Source organism: Ctenocephalides felis, unplaced genomic scaffold, assembly GCF_003426905.1.
Source record: "Ctenocephalides felis isolate EL2017-DRISC unplaced genomic scaffold, ASM342690v1 CF-g0.4_SCAFFOLD_01492, whole genome shotgun sequence".
Classification (NCBI taxonomy): domain Eukaryota; kingdom Metazoa; phylum Arthropoda; class Insecta; order Siphonaptera; family Pulicidae; genus Ctenocephalides; species Ctenocephalides felis.
The window spans coordinates 16,567,080-16,584,064 of NW_020537646.1; positions in this window are offsets into that span (position 1 = coordinate 16,567,080).

Below are 16,985 nucleotides of genomic sequence, written 5' to 3' on the forward strand. Positions count from 1 at the left end.
TGTGATTTTAAGATGATCATAAGATGATAAGATGATCTCTATAAAAGATTTCCTTCAAGTATTATTACCTCGCCGTAAGTCTTGTCTAGTATTGTAAACAAAACGTTATGTCTAATTATGAAACTAAATGTTTATCATGAATCAATTTTTTTTTTCGCCAACAAATCGAATTCTCACCAGAAAACAATACGTAGGTACGCGATTCGTCTGCATTTAAGCACATGCAGGTAATTCGAGATGCGCGCTTTGTTGCTTTACATTTTTGGCTGCACGTTTTAAAAAGAAAACAGAAGTAATCCTCGTCTGCAGTGCAGGAAGGTGCGGACGATTATATGATTTACCATTGTTTAAAATTCTTCACCTTTGCTTTGTCTTGCAAATATCCGAGTTTTGATAATAATTAGGTATGTTGACGAATACCTTTCCCACAAGGCACTGATACGAATGTCTGGTTCAAAAGAAGGTACTGGTTTACATAAAATTATGCAGACATATAAATACGTCATCACGTTCAACAGAATTATATATATATATATATATATATATATATACATATATATATATACAAAAATAAAAATATACCCTGCAAACAATTAGAGACATCATAACTTAGGTTTGTTTAACATAGTAAAATATATGAATTAAAAAAATTAAATCATTTTTTTCAAAAGTTTATGATCAAATTGAAAATCATAATCATGATTAAGGGATATTTTATAAAAAAAATAACTTTTTTTAGCATTCTCATATTCTATAACAAACCATCTGGGTATCGATCTATAAATCGAGATAAAATAATTCACCTCTATATGTTCAGATTCCTATATCTAAATTCTTAGAAGTTATTTTTGTGGAAATACTTGTAATTTATATATAATATTAATTTTAATAATGTTTGTTTTTAAATTATGAAAAACTGTTTAATAATTTTTTCTGTAACTTTTTATAAAAATCATCTACACCCTACAAACATATATCGTGCCGACAATTTACTTTCATATAAAGTTAAGAAAAAGTTAATTATATACTTATGTTAATTGTGTGTTAATTATGTAAAATATTTGAAAATATGTACTTTGTATACGTATTAAGCTTCAAACTATTAGTCTTATATATATTTCAATTCAAATTAAATTTCCGCTAAGAAAAATTACACAAAAAAGGAAAATATTGCAAGAACAAACAGTAAAAGTTTGTTACTGAAATTCAGTCTATCATCCCTGTAGGAACGAAAGTTACTTCAAAAGTTTGCACAGCATATAATTTTCAAATATTTGCAAAAAATTATATATTAAAAAATCTTAAAGTCGTAAGATACATAAATTATCTGTATACCTAAAATGCTTTTGGCAAAGTTTTCTTTCTTGACAAATTATAATGGTAGTTGATGGCTCTGCTCTACATGCTACATAATTTTATTATATTTTAGAATGTAGAATGCAGTTTATAGATCAAATACCAGTCCTGCATAAATATTTAATATATTTTTTTAACTACTAAAAAATTGCAAAGTTTTTAATATAATACGATAGTGATAAAAATAATTTACTAGAAATGTAGAAATTAAATTAATTTTAAAGATCAACGTTACGTATCCATTATAACCTTTCCAGAATTGTTATTACCATGTACATTTTATATTACCATCAATCATTAAATTATTTTGTTTTGAATATAAATGATAAACTCAATCTAAAAACTTTATTAAGAACTTCTAATTTCACTAAATTTGCCATCTATGGGCACTTAATTTAAAGCACTCAATTTAAACAAGTTAATTTAAATAAATAATTAATAAATAATAATAATAATGGAATTTCTCTTGATTAAACCTTTTCCAAATATTAATTCTTATCTATAAAATAGCCTATGTTTAACTTATCTTAAATATACAACAAAAAGAAAAAATAAACTTGACACGGTAAACAGAATTTAAAAAAATTGGCAAACGACTCAAATGATCCAGATAAATAATTGCCCAATTAGTGATGTAAGCTAATAAATTATAATTATTATTATTATTAGATAGAGATTATTAGATGTATTGATATAGTATTTTGATCTGATGGTAAATTCTTCATAATCCAATTGTTTGCTTGAATATTAGGCAAATGATCCATTGTTTGTTTTGAATGACAATTAATCAATGTATGATAATAATTATAGAATATGTTTAATTAATTGACGTAATCAGAATAATGATTACCCGTCTAAAATAAAAAGAAAAAATCTAACTACTTTTAACTTGGAGTGAATTTTAAGTAAGTTATTAACTTTCCGAAGAAGAGGTTCTTGATTTTACCAGAAAATCCGATTTACTGTTCAAGTAATTTTAAATCGCATAATACAAACATAGGAAAAAGTTTGTATTTGCAGAAAAATGTTTTTTCACCAAAAATCCTGACCCAATTTTGAAAATTTCTAAACATTTTAACATTATCATCTCGCAATCGTGTTGATGAGTTTTTGGTAAATTTTGGCAGGGGTCTGTTTTCATAAAGCTTTATATTTGTCTTAACAAACATCAAAAATATTAAAGACCCACGGAAAGTGGTTGATTGAAAATAAAAAAATAAATTATCGCCACATTTTTAAATGTTACCAATTTCCAAATTCTCGATTATTAGCGTGTATTGGGAAATTTTTGCAACTTGTTTTAAACCAAAATGTTACAATTTTAACACCTAGTTTCAATTTTAATTCACAGTTAATCGCGATAAATATTTCAACGATATCTTTATCTGCAAATTGCAAAACTTTTGGCAACAGTTCTTAATGTAATTCACTTAAAAAGATTTTAATCTAGACGATACGAACAGCTATTGAAATTTAATCTGGCCAACTTTGTATAATTATGTTTTGACTCAGATCCATGTCGCTCAATTATAAATCACTTCCGCTTTATTTCGTCATTCAAAAATAAAAAACAACGAAAAATATGTAAAATATTGCTAATATATTGATCCGTATCGATTATTTTAAACTTATTCGAGAGAATCCATTGATAAGTTGTTGATTTCGTGGATTGCCCCACCTTATGCTGATGAGACCTTTTTAAAAGACGTTCTGATGAATTAATTGTGATCAAGATTTTGCGTGTTTTTTTCTTGCAATACTACAGTTAAAAATAGATGTGTAGTGGTGAATGATTTGTTCAAAATTTAAATCGAAAATTGATCGATATTTTTATTGAGCTTTGTGAAAAAATTCTATAAATTTCTGAAAGCGCAAGCGGTCTATATAGAAAACCCACAATCACAGATTGAACAATTTAAAACTGAAACAATTTTGAAATGGATTAAATTAATTTTATTCTTATATATGAAAAGCTTACATGTTTCTATAACTGTTTGTATATTGTTATATATTTTTATATAACAATTGTTGAATAGGTAAGAGAAACAAACTATAAAGAAGTAATTGGAAAAATATTTACCATCACAATGTCTGGTAGAGTATGTATGAACATTCATTTGAATAAATGAAAATTTGTGATAGATTTTTTGTGCTTAAATTTTTTTCCCATGTGTCTCATCATTCTTTTCATTTGTTTTATAATGAAAACCTAAGACAATGGTGTAAAATTTTTAATATTTTATTTCATGTGTACAGAATTTTAATACGATAAGAAGTGGAATATAAATAAAATGTAGTTCAATCTGGAAGGTAATAAATTAATTTAATTTGATATTCATATTTTAGGCAAAATTTTGTTTATATTTGTTCGTGCTTCTAGGCAGTATTAGATCGTAATAATTCAAACTATTTTGATTAAAATCAAATTTAATATAAAATTGCTCTTTCTATTAATATATATTTTACATGATTATTAATAGATTGTATCACTCAAAAATCGACTACAATGCGTTTTAATTATTAATTAATAATAATTTTATTAATTAATTAATAATCAACTTTGATAGGTAGTAAAAAAATCGATTAACATATATGTGTGGACGTATACATTAGTAGATTCTTCAATATTGCTTTGTTAATCATAATTATTTAAAATAATATTTATAAATATGTAATCTATATGTAAATACCTGCAAGTATATTAATTAATTAATAATAATTAGGTAGTCAAAACATTTAATTGATATAAATTTATGTGTTAAATTCTATAATACATTTATTATCTTCTCGTAGGGTAAGTTATAGTAATAGTTCAAAAATTAAAAAAAAAAATCATATCTTTACGTTTAGGAGGTTTCTGAACATCTTGACATACCTTAGAAAAAATTGATGTGTGAGTGTATGTGTGTGTATATGTGTGTATGTAGTATGTATGTATGTATGGATACAGTTTTTGCTGAGGTTTTTGGGGCACCTCTAAACCGATTTGAATAATTCAAAAAGCATTCGATTCATGTTGATAAAGTGACATGCTGATTAACTTTTGGCATATGTTGATCTAGCTGTTTCGGAGATACGGAGCAAAGAGTGCAAAAATGTAAATTAAGTTTATGAGAGTCTGGAGCATCCGATTTGAATGATTCAAAAAACATTACACTCGTATTGACGTAATGAAGAATTGATCGAGTTTTTGCAAAGACGGTCTAGCAAATATGTTTAGAAAATGCCATCTGGCGGTCAAAAATTAGTTATTTTGTAATTTGAATCAATCGATATAAATGTCTATAAAAACAAAAGAAATTTAAAAACAATCAAGATTTTAAAAAATCTTATCTTAAAGTAAATAACTGATACCAAAAATCAGTATTTTCAAAAAAGCATTTTTTTATTAAATTTCATAATTCTGAAAAAAAAACTAGAATTTTATATCTGAGCTATCAAAAGTTTTAAATTACGGTACGGGAAATTCCAGCAAATCGCCTTAATGCATGATGCCATGCACCACTAGTTGATATTTTTTTTAATTTCAAAGTATCAAAATTCTCAAAAAATGTAATATTTTTTGAGCTTTTAAAAATTTTAAATTACGGTAAGGGAAATTCCAGCAATTTGTCTTAAAGCACGATGCCATGCACCAATAAATGATTTTTTTTAAATTCAGAACTTTCAAAATTCCCCAAAAAATCTAATATTTTTTTTTGAGTTTTTAAAAATATTAAATTACGTTACGAGAAGATCCAGCAATTTGTAATAATTATTTTCCAGATGGCGGTTCAAAATTATGATTATATCAATACGATTGATAATGATTATGTAAATACTTAATGATTTATTTTTGACTAAGCATATTACAAATTTATTTCAATAACTATATCCGTAGTATATTTGATGTTTACCATCAATTATATAATAAACAGGTAATGACCAAAGAGATAACTAATATCCTATGTCCTTTGTTCTTTGCTAGACCCATTTGCAGATACATTTTTTAAATATAGGCAAGACGTAGAAATATAAATAAGATATATTTGTCAAAAAAAACTATATCGATTTTACATTAGTTCTACTATGCAATATCAAATTAGCAAATTAACAAAACATAGAGAATCTCATGAATCATTTATCAGCTCCCAATTGATTAAAGATCGTGTTTGATACCAAATTGCGAAATACCGAAATTCATTCAGAAAAATACTCATTGACTAAGAATATAAATAATACAAACACATATACATATGCATATATAAATATATTTAAATATACACATTTATTTTTACAATTGTACATATTTATGTATACTTAACCATGTAAGTTACGCACACAAGTCCAGGCGCGGTATAAATGATATATATAAGCAGGAGACATAAGAAACTATATATGAGGTTTTGAAACGGGTCAGTATTCAGTCTTACATTGCACTCTGATTGATAAAGTTCTCTGTTAAAATTGGTTAAACCCGATGAAAAATAATTAAAGTGAAATTTGTATTATTAGATTGAATTTGAAAAAAAATTGGACTTGATTTGATGTTTTTGTATTAAATTTTTTGATGAAAAGTGCACGCTGTACTTAATTATTTTTATTAAAATGTTTGCACATTGTGACTCTATACATATCAAACGTATAATAATCAAAAAACGTAAACAAATCTGATAAAATTACAAAAACGTGTTCAAGATTAATCAATTCTAAAGACTAAGTATAATAATTAAGTTTCAAAAGACTATAGGTAAATTATATTATATTTATTTATTGCTAATTTATTTTACTTAATTTAATTCCAAAATGTTGCCAAAAATTAATACGATAATAAGTTTTGTTTATCTCCTTGCCTTCCTCTGGCACATGAGTGAAGCTATTCCTCTAAGACGACACGTGAGATCCTTGCAAAACCCAGAATCCAAACTATCACAAAAGGATATTGAACAAAAACTATCCTCCTTAAGGCACAAAAGAAAAGAATTATTGAAGTACAAAAGGATTCTGCAAGATCTCAACGAAATTCTAACAGATTATGATGACAGTGAATATGTAGATCTGTCAGAAAACGAGGTTCATCATGAAGATTTGCTGGAAGTGTTAAAACATCTAGTACAATTGGAAATAGAATCCAAGAGCCATGCTGAAAAAAGTACAATAACTAAAAAATCTAGTCAAAATAGTAATAGTAAACTACTTAAATCCAAAGTGGTAGAATATGACGACTACGATCCTATGACCATGCAAAGTGATATGCCAAGTAGAAACGACTTGGATTCTGGGGAAGCCGATGGTCAAGCCAATAATGGCAATTTAAATCCAAGCATTTTGGAAAAGTTTAATCTCACAAGAGAAGATTTACTTGCTCTGTCCACTAAAATGCAGAACAATGGTAAATCTGGATCGAATGGAAGACTGGATTTTACTACAAATGGACGTGCTGAAACTGAAGGGACACAACAAGATGCATCAATTACTATGTCGCCACAACAACTTCGAGAAGTTTTTAATTTGACAGTCAATGGGGATGGCAAAGTTCAGTACGATCGAAATCTGTAAGTAAACTTTTCCTTATAAACTATGTTTGTTTTGACTACAAAAATGTATATTACCGCGTTTCTATAATTATATATATGTTATTATTTCGGCGCAAGGTTATGGATATTCTTGTACATCCTGCGATAGATAGAGCTATAGCAGTTCATACATAATCCAAAATCTATTTTTGGTACCACTTGTTGAAATTTAAATGGATCGGCTAATTTGCAATTAAGTTTAGAAGCACTTTATATAAATACTTAGCGATATTTACTAATCGTAATAGACCAATTGAGACTTACTTATTTTTTTAATATTTGTGGGCATTTATGGGATTGGAGATTGTAAAAAAATTAAATTAAGTAGAATTTAATTCAAAGTTGTAGTCTTATGAAATTATTTAAATTCTCAGTTGGTCAATGGATATTTTTTATATTTCATGTATATAGGATTCAATAAAATCTCGTACAATGACAATTTCTCTGGATTTTATCATATTTTTATTCAATTCAATTTACCAATTATTATATTTTTTTAACTTTAATCAAACAATTATGAATTTAATCCAAATATGATTTTAATCCAAATATGAAGTGAAAATATATTAAATGCTAACACTGACTTCCTAGATTAATTTTCAAATAAACAATGTAACGACGTTCTTATGATGCAATTGATTTAATTTGTTTCATTTTATGATTTATATTTATATTACCTAATTCTTCAACTCATTTCTAAAAAAATTTCGGTATACCGATTTTTTAAAGTAATATTTCAAATACATTAGGCAATGGTTAAGGGTAGTTAGCATATTATTTATATGTTTTTGACAAAAACTGTTTTTTTTATAAAATAATAAAATTATAATTGCAATGGATTTTTGAAAGAAGTTATTAAACAATACAAAAACAAAATCTTGATTAAATCTTAATTATTCGAAAGTGCATGAAAGCGTTCTTTGATAGTACCTGTAAATTTCTGATTTTAGCAAAATTTATTATTAAACAAATGAATTTTTATCAAGTTTGAAACACATCATTATCACTCATACCAGGGTGGTTTCTCATCATTTAATAAAATTTATAAGGATTAATAAATTAATGTTAATCCGAGCTTGAATATATACATATAAAACTGTGTATATTTTATGTGTACAAAAGACCACACGTTACATGAACTCATTATAATACAATATGTTACTAGACAGAATTTGAAAGTATATCATGCACAGATCTGATTCGTTTTGAATCAGTAAATCATAAAGTTCCATTCTCTTAAATTATAAACCAAGCCGACTAACCATGAACCCACATTTTTACAGACTTTGTCATTAAATGCAAACCAGGAATGCTTGTTACATAGACATTTTTCTGTCTGGTGACACATTCTAATAGTTTTTATTATATCTTGAAGTAATATCTTAGATTTACGAGCGAAGTTAATAAAAGCTACGAGGTGAATGCACATTCTATAACTTTACAGCTTTCAAACTTTTTGAAATAAAAGCTCCCGTAGTATGATATTGTATGAATTGAATAATTTGGAAAATGATTTATGGGGTTATTATATAGTAATTGACGTGGTAAAAATAAACTTTAAAAAACAAATAAAAATTTAGTCAAGATTGATAGTCTATAAACAATCTTATATAATGCGATATCGATACTATTATAGACAAAAAAATATTCAGATTGCTTTAATTTTATAACTATTTGCTTCAATTTCAATTCAATTCGTTTTTTTGCTTTTGAAGAAATTTTCTCAAAATGATGCTCTGATTTTTATATAAAAATAATATTTTTTAATTAAGTATTAATTTAACATAATAATCATATTAATAATGATAATAGTATTATTACTAGTACAGAAAAAATATTTTAAAAAAATATTCTTATTTTTAATGAAGAATTTTTAATAAGATGCTTTATTTATATATATATTTTTCTGTAAATTTACTTGAATCACCGCAGTATTTTTTAAATGGCGCTAAATTTGATTTAAACCTTTTCTGTAGGCATTTAATTGAACGTTTGAGATTTATATTTTTATCTTATATTTATTTTCTAAATAAATAGATTTATTTTCAATTTTATACATTTTGATTTTATATATGTTGTCGCTTCACATTTTTCAATTAAATTTAAATTATGCAATAACACACTTGAAATCTTTGTTTTAAATTGATTAAATATGTTAGTTTCATAATATTATTGGATCATTTAGTCTACATTATGATGTAGAGTATGTATAGAAATTCATAACAGTTTATAATAAATAAAGAATAATTTCTTTATTATAAATCAAAAAATTTGCTTGCAATTTGCTACATTCCTTAACAACATTAAATATTTTTTATTCAGTTTAAGAAAAATAAATATTATTTATCAATATTACTTGAAAATCTATAATATTTTTCTTTTGTCGTTAGTTTTTTGGTTGTAAGCTCTGTAGTCTGTAGTCTACGTGATCTTAATATAATTTTTAAATCTCCATTATTTAAATGTTTTGCAATATGCATTGTTATTTTAAAGTTAGATTCAAAATTGGATTGCATATGGGTGGGGTAAAATGCACCAACTGAATCTCTACCCAGATTAAGGTGTAAACAATAATTAATAGTTAATGAAAAAGTAAATTAAGTTAAAAAAATAAATCTCACAAGATATTAGTTATATAAATAGTTTTTCCAACTCTGCTGATGAATATTTTTAACCAGATCAAGGTTATATACAATTTTTATGTAATCTCTATGAAAAATGTACCCATTAAACTTATATTTTGCAAGGGAGGAATAATTCAGATATTATTTCGAGAAATCCTTTTAAAATTTAAAATAAAACATTGAACCCCTTTACCTCTTGGCTGTCCGATTGTACCCCGCAAGGTGACAAATTTTCAAAAATAGCAAAAAACACATTTCTACAATGATGAAATTGTTGGGAGCTTTACTGAACATAGTCTGACAGTAGTTTGATTGATATGTGCTTTTTGTTGTGATATACTGTTTTTCTTATTTTTACGATGTAATTGCTCAAAGTCAAATTGGACCTTTGTGCCCCGCCCCACTACATGTATATATATATATATATATATATATATAATATTACCATATTTTTTCCTCTTTTGAGTTCTATCTATAAAAATATTTTTATCATACTACTGGAATATCCGTGCTAGATCTCCATACCGAAGCCATCCAAAAGATCATTAACATCTAGACAAGTCGGATATCTTTAAATGTGCTATTCCAATTATTTTTTTAATGAATTTCACGCTCTGAGATTTGTTTGACAACCGGTCATTACAACAAGAGTTGAGTGCATACGATAAGAACTCTCAGGTGTACAAAAACCCGACGTGTACGTAAACTAGGATGTTCTTTCAACTGGCTCTTAAGGAAAGAGTCACTTCGCGTTTGCTAATAGACCGACAGCCTATGTATAATTTAGGGATATAATTATGAACCAATATTTAAATTACATATTTTATATATTTAGCCAATAATTCGCAGTAGTAAACTCTCAAACATAAGGCCTATTTTTTTTTCAACAATATTTTTTTTGCCGGATAATGGCAACACAATATTCAAAAATTTACTGCTTATAAAAACGTTAATCAAAAATAAATTAAATAAAATCCACGAATTTCTAACCAATAACAAATCAAGTTTCAGCATAAAAAGTACATCTGTAATGCATTTTTGATTCCAAAATATATTATAATTGCTGTTGTAGTTTACTGAATTATTGATGAGTTTAGAGTTATATTCGACGACTGTATAACTGAGTATTCTCTTATGATCTTCTATTATCTGTGAATATAGATAAGTACTGGATTTTTTCAATATATTGATTGTTTCTTATCCAAAAATAAAAAACAATTTGTTTTTTTGAAGATGTTTAATAACGACGTTTCGGAACTAGATACGTTTCAGCATCATGTTTATTCTGTTAAAGACAATGTTTTTTAAAACTATTGACTAACATTAATTAATGATGGTTATTACAGATTATTTAGAAAAATTATAAAGGAATGGATTTATGCACCAGTGCAAAGAGTAAAGAAAAGTAACCAGAAAAAGGTTTTATATAAAATTGAGAAGCAAAAATCATTTACCTGCAATAATTTATAAATCCATGGATACATATATACAATCAATTTATATATATATATATATATATTATATATATATATATATATACATAAATAAACCTATTTCCATTGTTTCCATTAGTATCTCAAGTTTTTTTGGAGTTATACTGGAGTAAACCCTTTGGCCTTCTCATAAATTTTTTGAGCTTTTGATAAAACATAACACTTCTAGGTTATTAATTAGTACTAATAAAAAAAATGTTGAAATTATTATTGGTACTATAATTAGGTAATATTTGTAAAAAACAAAAAATGCTGAATTTTTAATTTTCGACCAGACTTTGAACGAACTTTACATTTTTTTTTATTAATTTCCAGGTTCACAGTAAACTTTGTTCAATGTAAATTGTTTGCTACAACAATATCCATTTTCCTTTTTATTAGTTGAGATTTTCAATCATTTCAATAAAATATCAATTGTATCCTTCAGCTACAAGAATTGAAACAATTTTCGCAAAAAATCATATCGCTCATCCACCGATTACACCAGGTCATTCATTCTGCAGCCATTTTATAAAATTTACCAAGATACACAAAAAATGTGAATATAAACTTTAATAAAATATCAATTGTACACTTCAGCTTCAAGAACTGTAACAATTTCTGCAAAAAATCATATCGCTCATCCACCTATTATTCCAGGTCAACCATCCTGCCTGCCATTTAATAAAATTTATCAAGATTCACAAAAAATGTGAATATAAACTTCAATAAAATATCAATTGTACACTTCAGCTTCAAGAATTGTAACAATTTCTGCAAAAAATCATATCACTCATCCACCTATTACACCAAGTCATTCATTCTGCTGCCATTTAATAAAATTTTCCAAGATTCATGAAAAAATGTATATCTAAACTTGCTGGTGGGGATCCCCATAATTAATTAGATATTAAGCAGACTGTAAATTATAAATATTCCATCAACATAAGATGTGTGAATGAAACCACTATTTAGTTGACAATATCTTCAATCTACAACCTTGCTAGTCTCTCAGTTATTATAAGTTACAGGTATTTATATTCATACATTTATACCACCTGTCCAGAAAAGGGTCTCGGGTTCAATAGAAAAGACTATATATACCAATGTTTGCTTCAACAAATTTCACTATTTTATTTTCTTATTTTTATTAGTTTTTTAGTTACATTTTAATAGAACCCTTCGGCCTGAAGAGTTGAATTAATAACTTTAGTCGTTTATACAAAATTTTATTGGAAAATATATTGAATTACGCACCGTGCAAGATATTTTCTTATACGAACAAATCTTGTCTAATTATTATAATAACAATAAAAATATTGTCTTTTAAAATTTAAATACGTACTTTGGAAACTTAAGTGAAATCGGAATAATATAAGACTTTGTTGTTGCCTTCAGTCCTTTGGCGAATATTTAAGTAAAAAAAATCGGTAAAAAAATGTCGTCGCCGTTGGCCCTCCGTCTAAAATGCATATGCACACGCAGTGTTATTATAATTCAAAACACGCACGGGATAAGCGCAATTGCGTGCATATACACATTCTTGCTCATAACATGTAAATAACCAAAAGTACTACTATATTTTCAAAGTCTAGACGGTATAACTGTATTCATTGTGTAAGCCAACAACACCTCGTTTTATAATTGGAAGTGTTTATAAGATTTTATATCAGGATAAGGTTTTATTATCTTAGCGGTTAAAGTGAATGTGCCGAGAGAATTCGGTTTTAAAACCTAATTAAAAAATAAACACATCCCACTAAGAGATTCTTATAACAGAAAACTCGCCCGGTTCGTAAAATTGTCGAGATCGAGATTCTAAATTTTATGTTTAACAGACATATAAAAATTATATTGTACATTTCTCATTTGTTGTCTTTTGATTAGAAACTCAATAGGTGCTCTACAAGTTTGTAATTTTCATATAAAGAGATTGTATTTATGTACGTAGTTATAAAATTTATTAAAACTCTCCTTCGATAATTCAGGTTGTTGGGTTATAATTTAACCCTTGTAGCTGTGGACTATATTAATCACTGATTTGTTTGTATATTATGTATTTGTTGCAGTTCTTATTACAATCACTGATTTGTCACTGAGTTATATAGAAAGAAGATATATTTATTGGTTATTTATTATACATGTTGTTTCGCGGACTTTACTTTTAGAAGTGAACAACTAGTTCCATTAAAACACTCCGCTACCCCCTCTACCAGGGGTAGCAACCATTTCGTGTAATGGTTAATGCCTTGAAGTTTGTCACCTTCATGGCCAATATAATAAAACGAAAAGACGTCAGAACAGAGATCATGCTTTTATTTTTTTTACTTCCAAGACATACTCTATAGTAGAACTGAGCTACATTGCATCTCTATACAATAGTATCATGCTTTTATATATTCACTTAATTTTAATTTTTATATTGTAGGTAATAATATCACTAAAATTAAAATTTTAACATTCAATTAATCATGATCATTCATATTTTTATGAAAATTATACAGATCAGCTAGTTCACACATGAAGGAACTGATGAAATCAAATTTTATCTCTTGCAAAATAATTTCTACAAATGAAATATTTTAGGTTTAAGGCAATTTTTATAATTCTATAATCAATTATATTTACGATCGTTCTATAATTTTCAAAAAAGAACACTATTTTTTATAGATATTAAATTCACTGTTTTAAATTTGGAACTAGAAATAATATTTCAACCTCAATTTTTATTTTGACTATTCTTAAGAAATCAATTAAGAGTACATAAAAATCCTCCATATATAATCTCTTCAATTGATATTTTCATACTTGAATGAAAATGAAATTTAATGAATAATAATGAAATTTAATGAAAAACTAGAAAAAATATTTTTTTTAGTTACTAAAACGACTATTTTAAATTTAGCATAATAGGAATACTATTTCAGCCACATTTTGACTATTTAAGGGGTCAGTTACGAGTCAGTTAGACCCTTACATCTTATCAATTTTTAATTAATTTTCAAAGCATTATAAAACCATAAAAATATATATTTATTAAAGTCAATATCTTAAATTTGTAGTATTAGAAATATCAATACAGTCACGTTTAAGTTTAGATTTTTTTATCATTATGTAATTGACCCTTTTGTCAGTTTTCTTTAATTTATTTTTTTCATATAAACTAATGATATTACATTCTCTCAGATTGACTAATATGTTGACATATTTGTTCAGAGATATGAATATATTGATTGCGGCATTTATTTACTGTTGAGATTTAAAAATATAATTACTGAGTCTAAAAAAATGACAGGAAACTATTAATTTTTTAAATTAACAGTTTTTTTAGTTTTAACAAGTGATAAAACTAACAAGTTTTTTACATTCACAAATATTTATTTGACATTTTAAACTCTTATTCAGTAAATACAAATATTGGAAAAACACTGGATACATCAAGTTATTACACATTGATCTTTCGAAAAATGATAAACTGTAACATATAATTTTTTATAGTATTAAAACAACTGTCATCAAAACAAACTAATTTATTTAATGTACGGTCAAGTTCAACTCATCCGTTAGGCATATTTAAAATCTGATGTAATCAACAAAAAAAAAATCAATAAATTTATTTAAATACCCAAATATAAAGCGGGTTTTTTAAATTAACTTTGAGATAACGGGAATTGTATATAAATAAATAAAATAAATGCGTAGAAATCTGTTAAATGATATTTGAGCTTTGTATGCTTTTAGCTATTGACCCTTTCAATATGTTATCATCTAGAAAAGAACAAACATATTTTTATAATTGTATAATAATGGATCTTTTTAGTTATCGCTATTAGTTCAATAAATATGGTAATTCAATATTTATAAAGTGTCTGCACATTTGACCCAGAAAATTAATAAATATTATTTATTATTTGATAATGCATATTATATATAAACCAGACATAGCTAATATTTGAACAGACGCATCTGAATATACATGTTTTGAAAAATATTTCTGCAGAAGGTTTACTGAACTTAATTATGCGGTATAAAAATATATACGGAAACAGTCAGTTTTATTCTATTTTAAATAGAGTTATGAAATGGATTTCTAGGATATTCTTATTACAAATATTTTAGAAATTGCAATATATCAATATGATATTCTGAATCACTGCAACAAAATGTCCTGGTGATAATTTTTTGATTTATGAATTCAGACTCAATTGATTTAAAAAAAAAAAACGATTAAGATTTTACATTCACTTAAGCAGTGTATTGTTTCATTTGTACTATTTCTAATAAAATTATTATAATGTTTTCTATGTCTTGAAATTACATTAAAATACTAAAATTATTATTTTATGTAATTTTTTTTTGTTAATTTCTGGAGCATTAATAGTACTAAAATTTTATTTTTTTAAATGTAAAAATATAAGGTATCACAGAACTCAACGTCAAGCTTAATAAAAAAATCATCACAAGTATCAAAAGTAGTTTGAAAATTATGAGCTATTACAGGCATTCTAAGTTTTAAGGAAAATGTGACAATATTTTGCACATTGTGCCCAAATTGTATTTTTTTATTCATTTTAGCTTTGAATCCGTAATGTCATTTCTAGGATCGTAGTGAAAATGACTGAAGTGAATAAATGAAACATATTTACTCCAGTTTTCAAGATTAATTTTAATTGTTGAACTATAAATTCGAAATTTTGAATATTGTCAACTTTGAGAGGCGTTTCATTAAAAAATGCACCCAAGTGTGTTTGCTAGTTTTATCAAAAAAGTTGGCGCATTTAATCAGGATTGTTAAATGATAGCACTAGATAGTTTTATAATAAAAAATCGAGTAAAACAATAAAAATCTAAAAAATACATTATTGTTCTAGTGCAATTCAATATTTATTCACAATCAGTTCAAATGTTTTCGCACCACCAAAATCAATAGTTATTATGGTTAATTTTTTTACTATATTTTTATAAAATATCATGTATTCTATTTACAACATTCTGATTAAATGCACTAACTTTTTGATGAGCATGTCAACACATTTATTGCATTTTTAAAGGTCTCTCAAAGTTGTCAATTTTTTTAAATGTTAAATTCATGGTTTAATGAAATAAATACACTAAATTCATAGAATCACGGAGCAATTGTGTTATCATTTTTAACTGGGTTTCAGATAATATTATTTACGATTATTTATTCAATAATAAAAATTTAACCATTTAAAGGTGCATTTGCAAGCTCGTAATTTTCATACTACGTGAGATAATTTTTGTTAATTTTTTTATATACAATAAGAAATGTCTTGTTACTGCATTGATTAAAAAATGCTCTATAATAATGTGAATATAAGTATGAATTATAATTACTACTAGCTGTACCCGTTCAAGCATTTCCGTGTATCACTTTAATTAAAAAAATTGCACAAAAATGCATATTTTTATATAAAGTGAAAAATAAATTAATAATAAATATCTTCCTTAATGCGACTAAATTCCTAATTAATGACAAAAGGCAAAATAATATTCAAGATTATGATAAACTATTCCAAATAGATACAAATTGATTAAAAACGGGATAAATTTCAAATAGATTATTTAGAAAATCATTGTTTTCACATGGGCAGTTTTACGTTGCCTGTTCACGAGTTGGAAAACCATCCGCTTTGTTTGTGTTAACGTCAGACCAAAAAAAACAAAAATATGGTTTACCAAAGAGCACCTCAATGAAACGGATAATTTGCGGATTCACTTTTATTTACTTAGGGAAGTTTAACTAAAAAATACTTAATTTTTGTAATCGAAATAAATTCATTACTGTTGTGTAATAAAATCAAATTTTTCCTTTTCAAATATAAAACAACAAAAAATTGTCTTCATCTTCTCACGAAACCATCTGGTGGCGAAACGGAGTTCGTCGGGTTTGCTGTAATAATATAAAAATGTCATGACATATTGTTTTATTATCATCTGACGCCTAAGCTATTTCG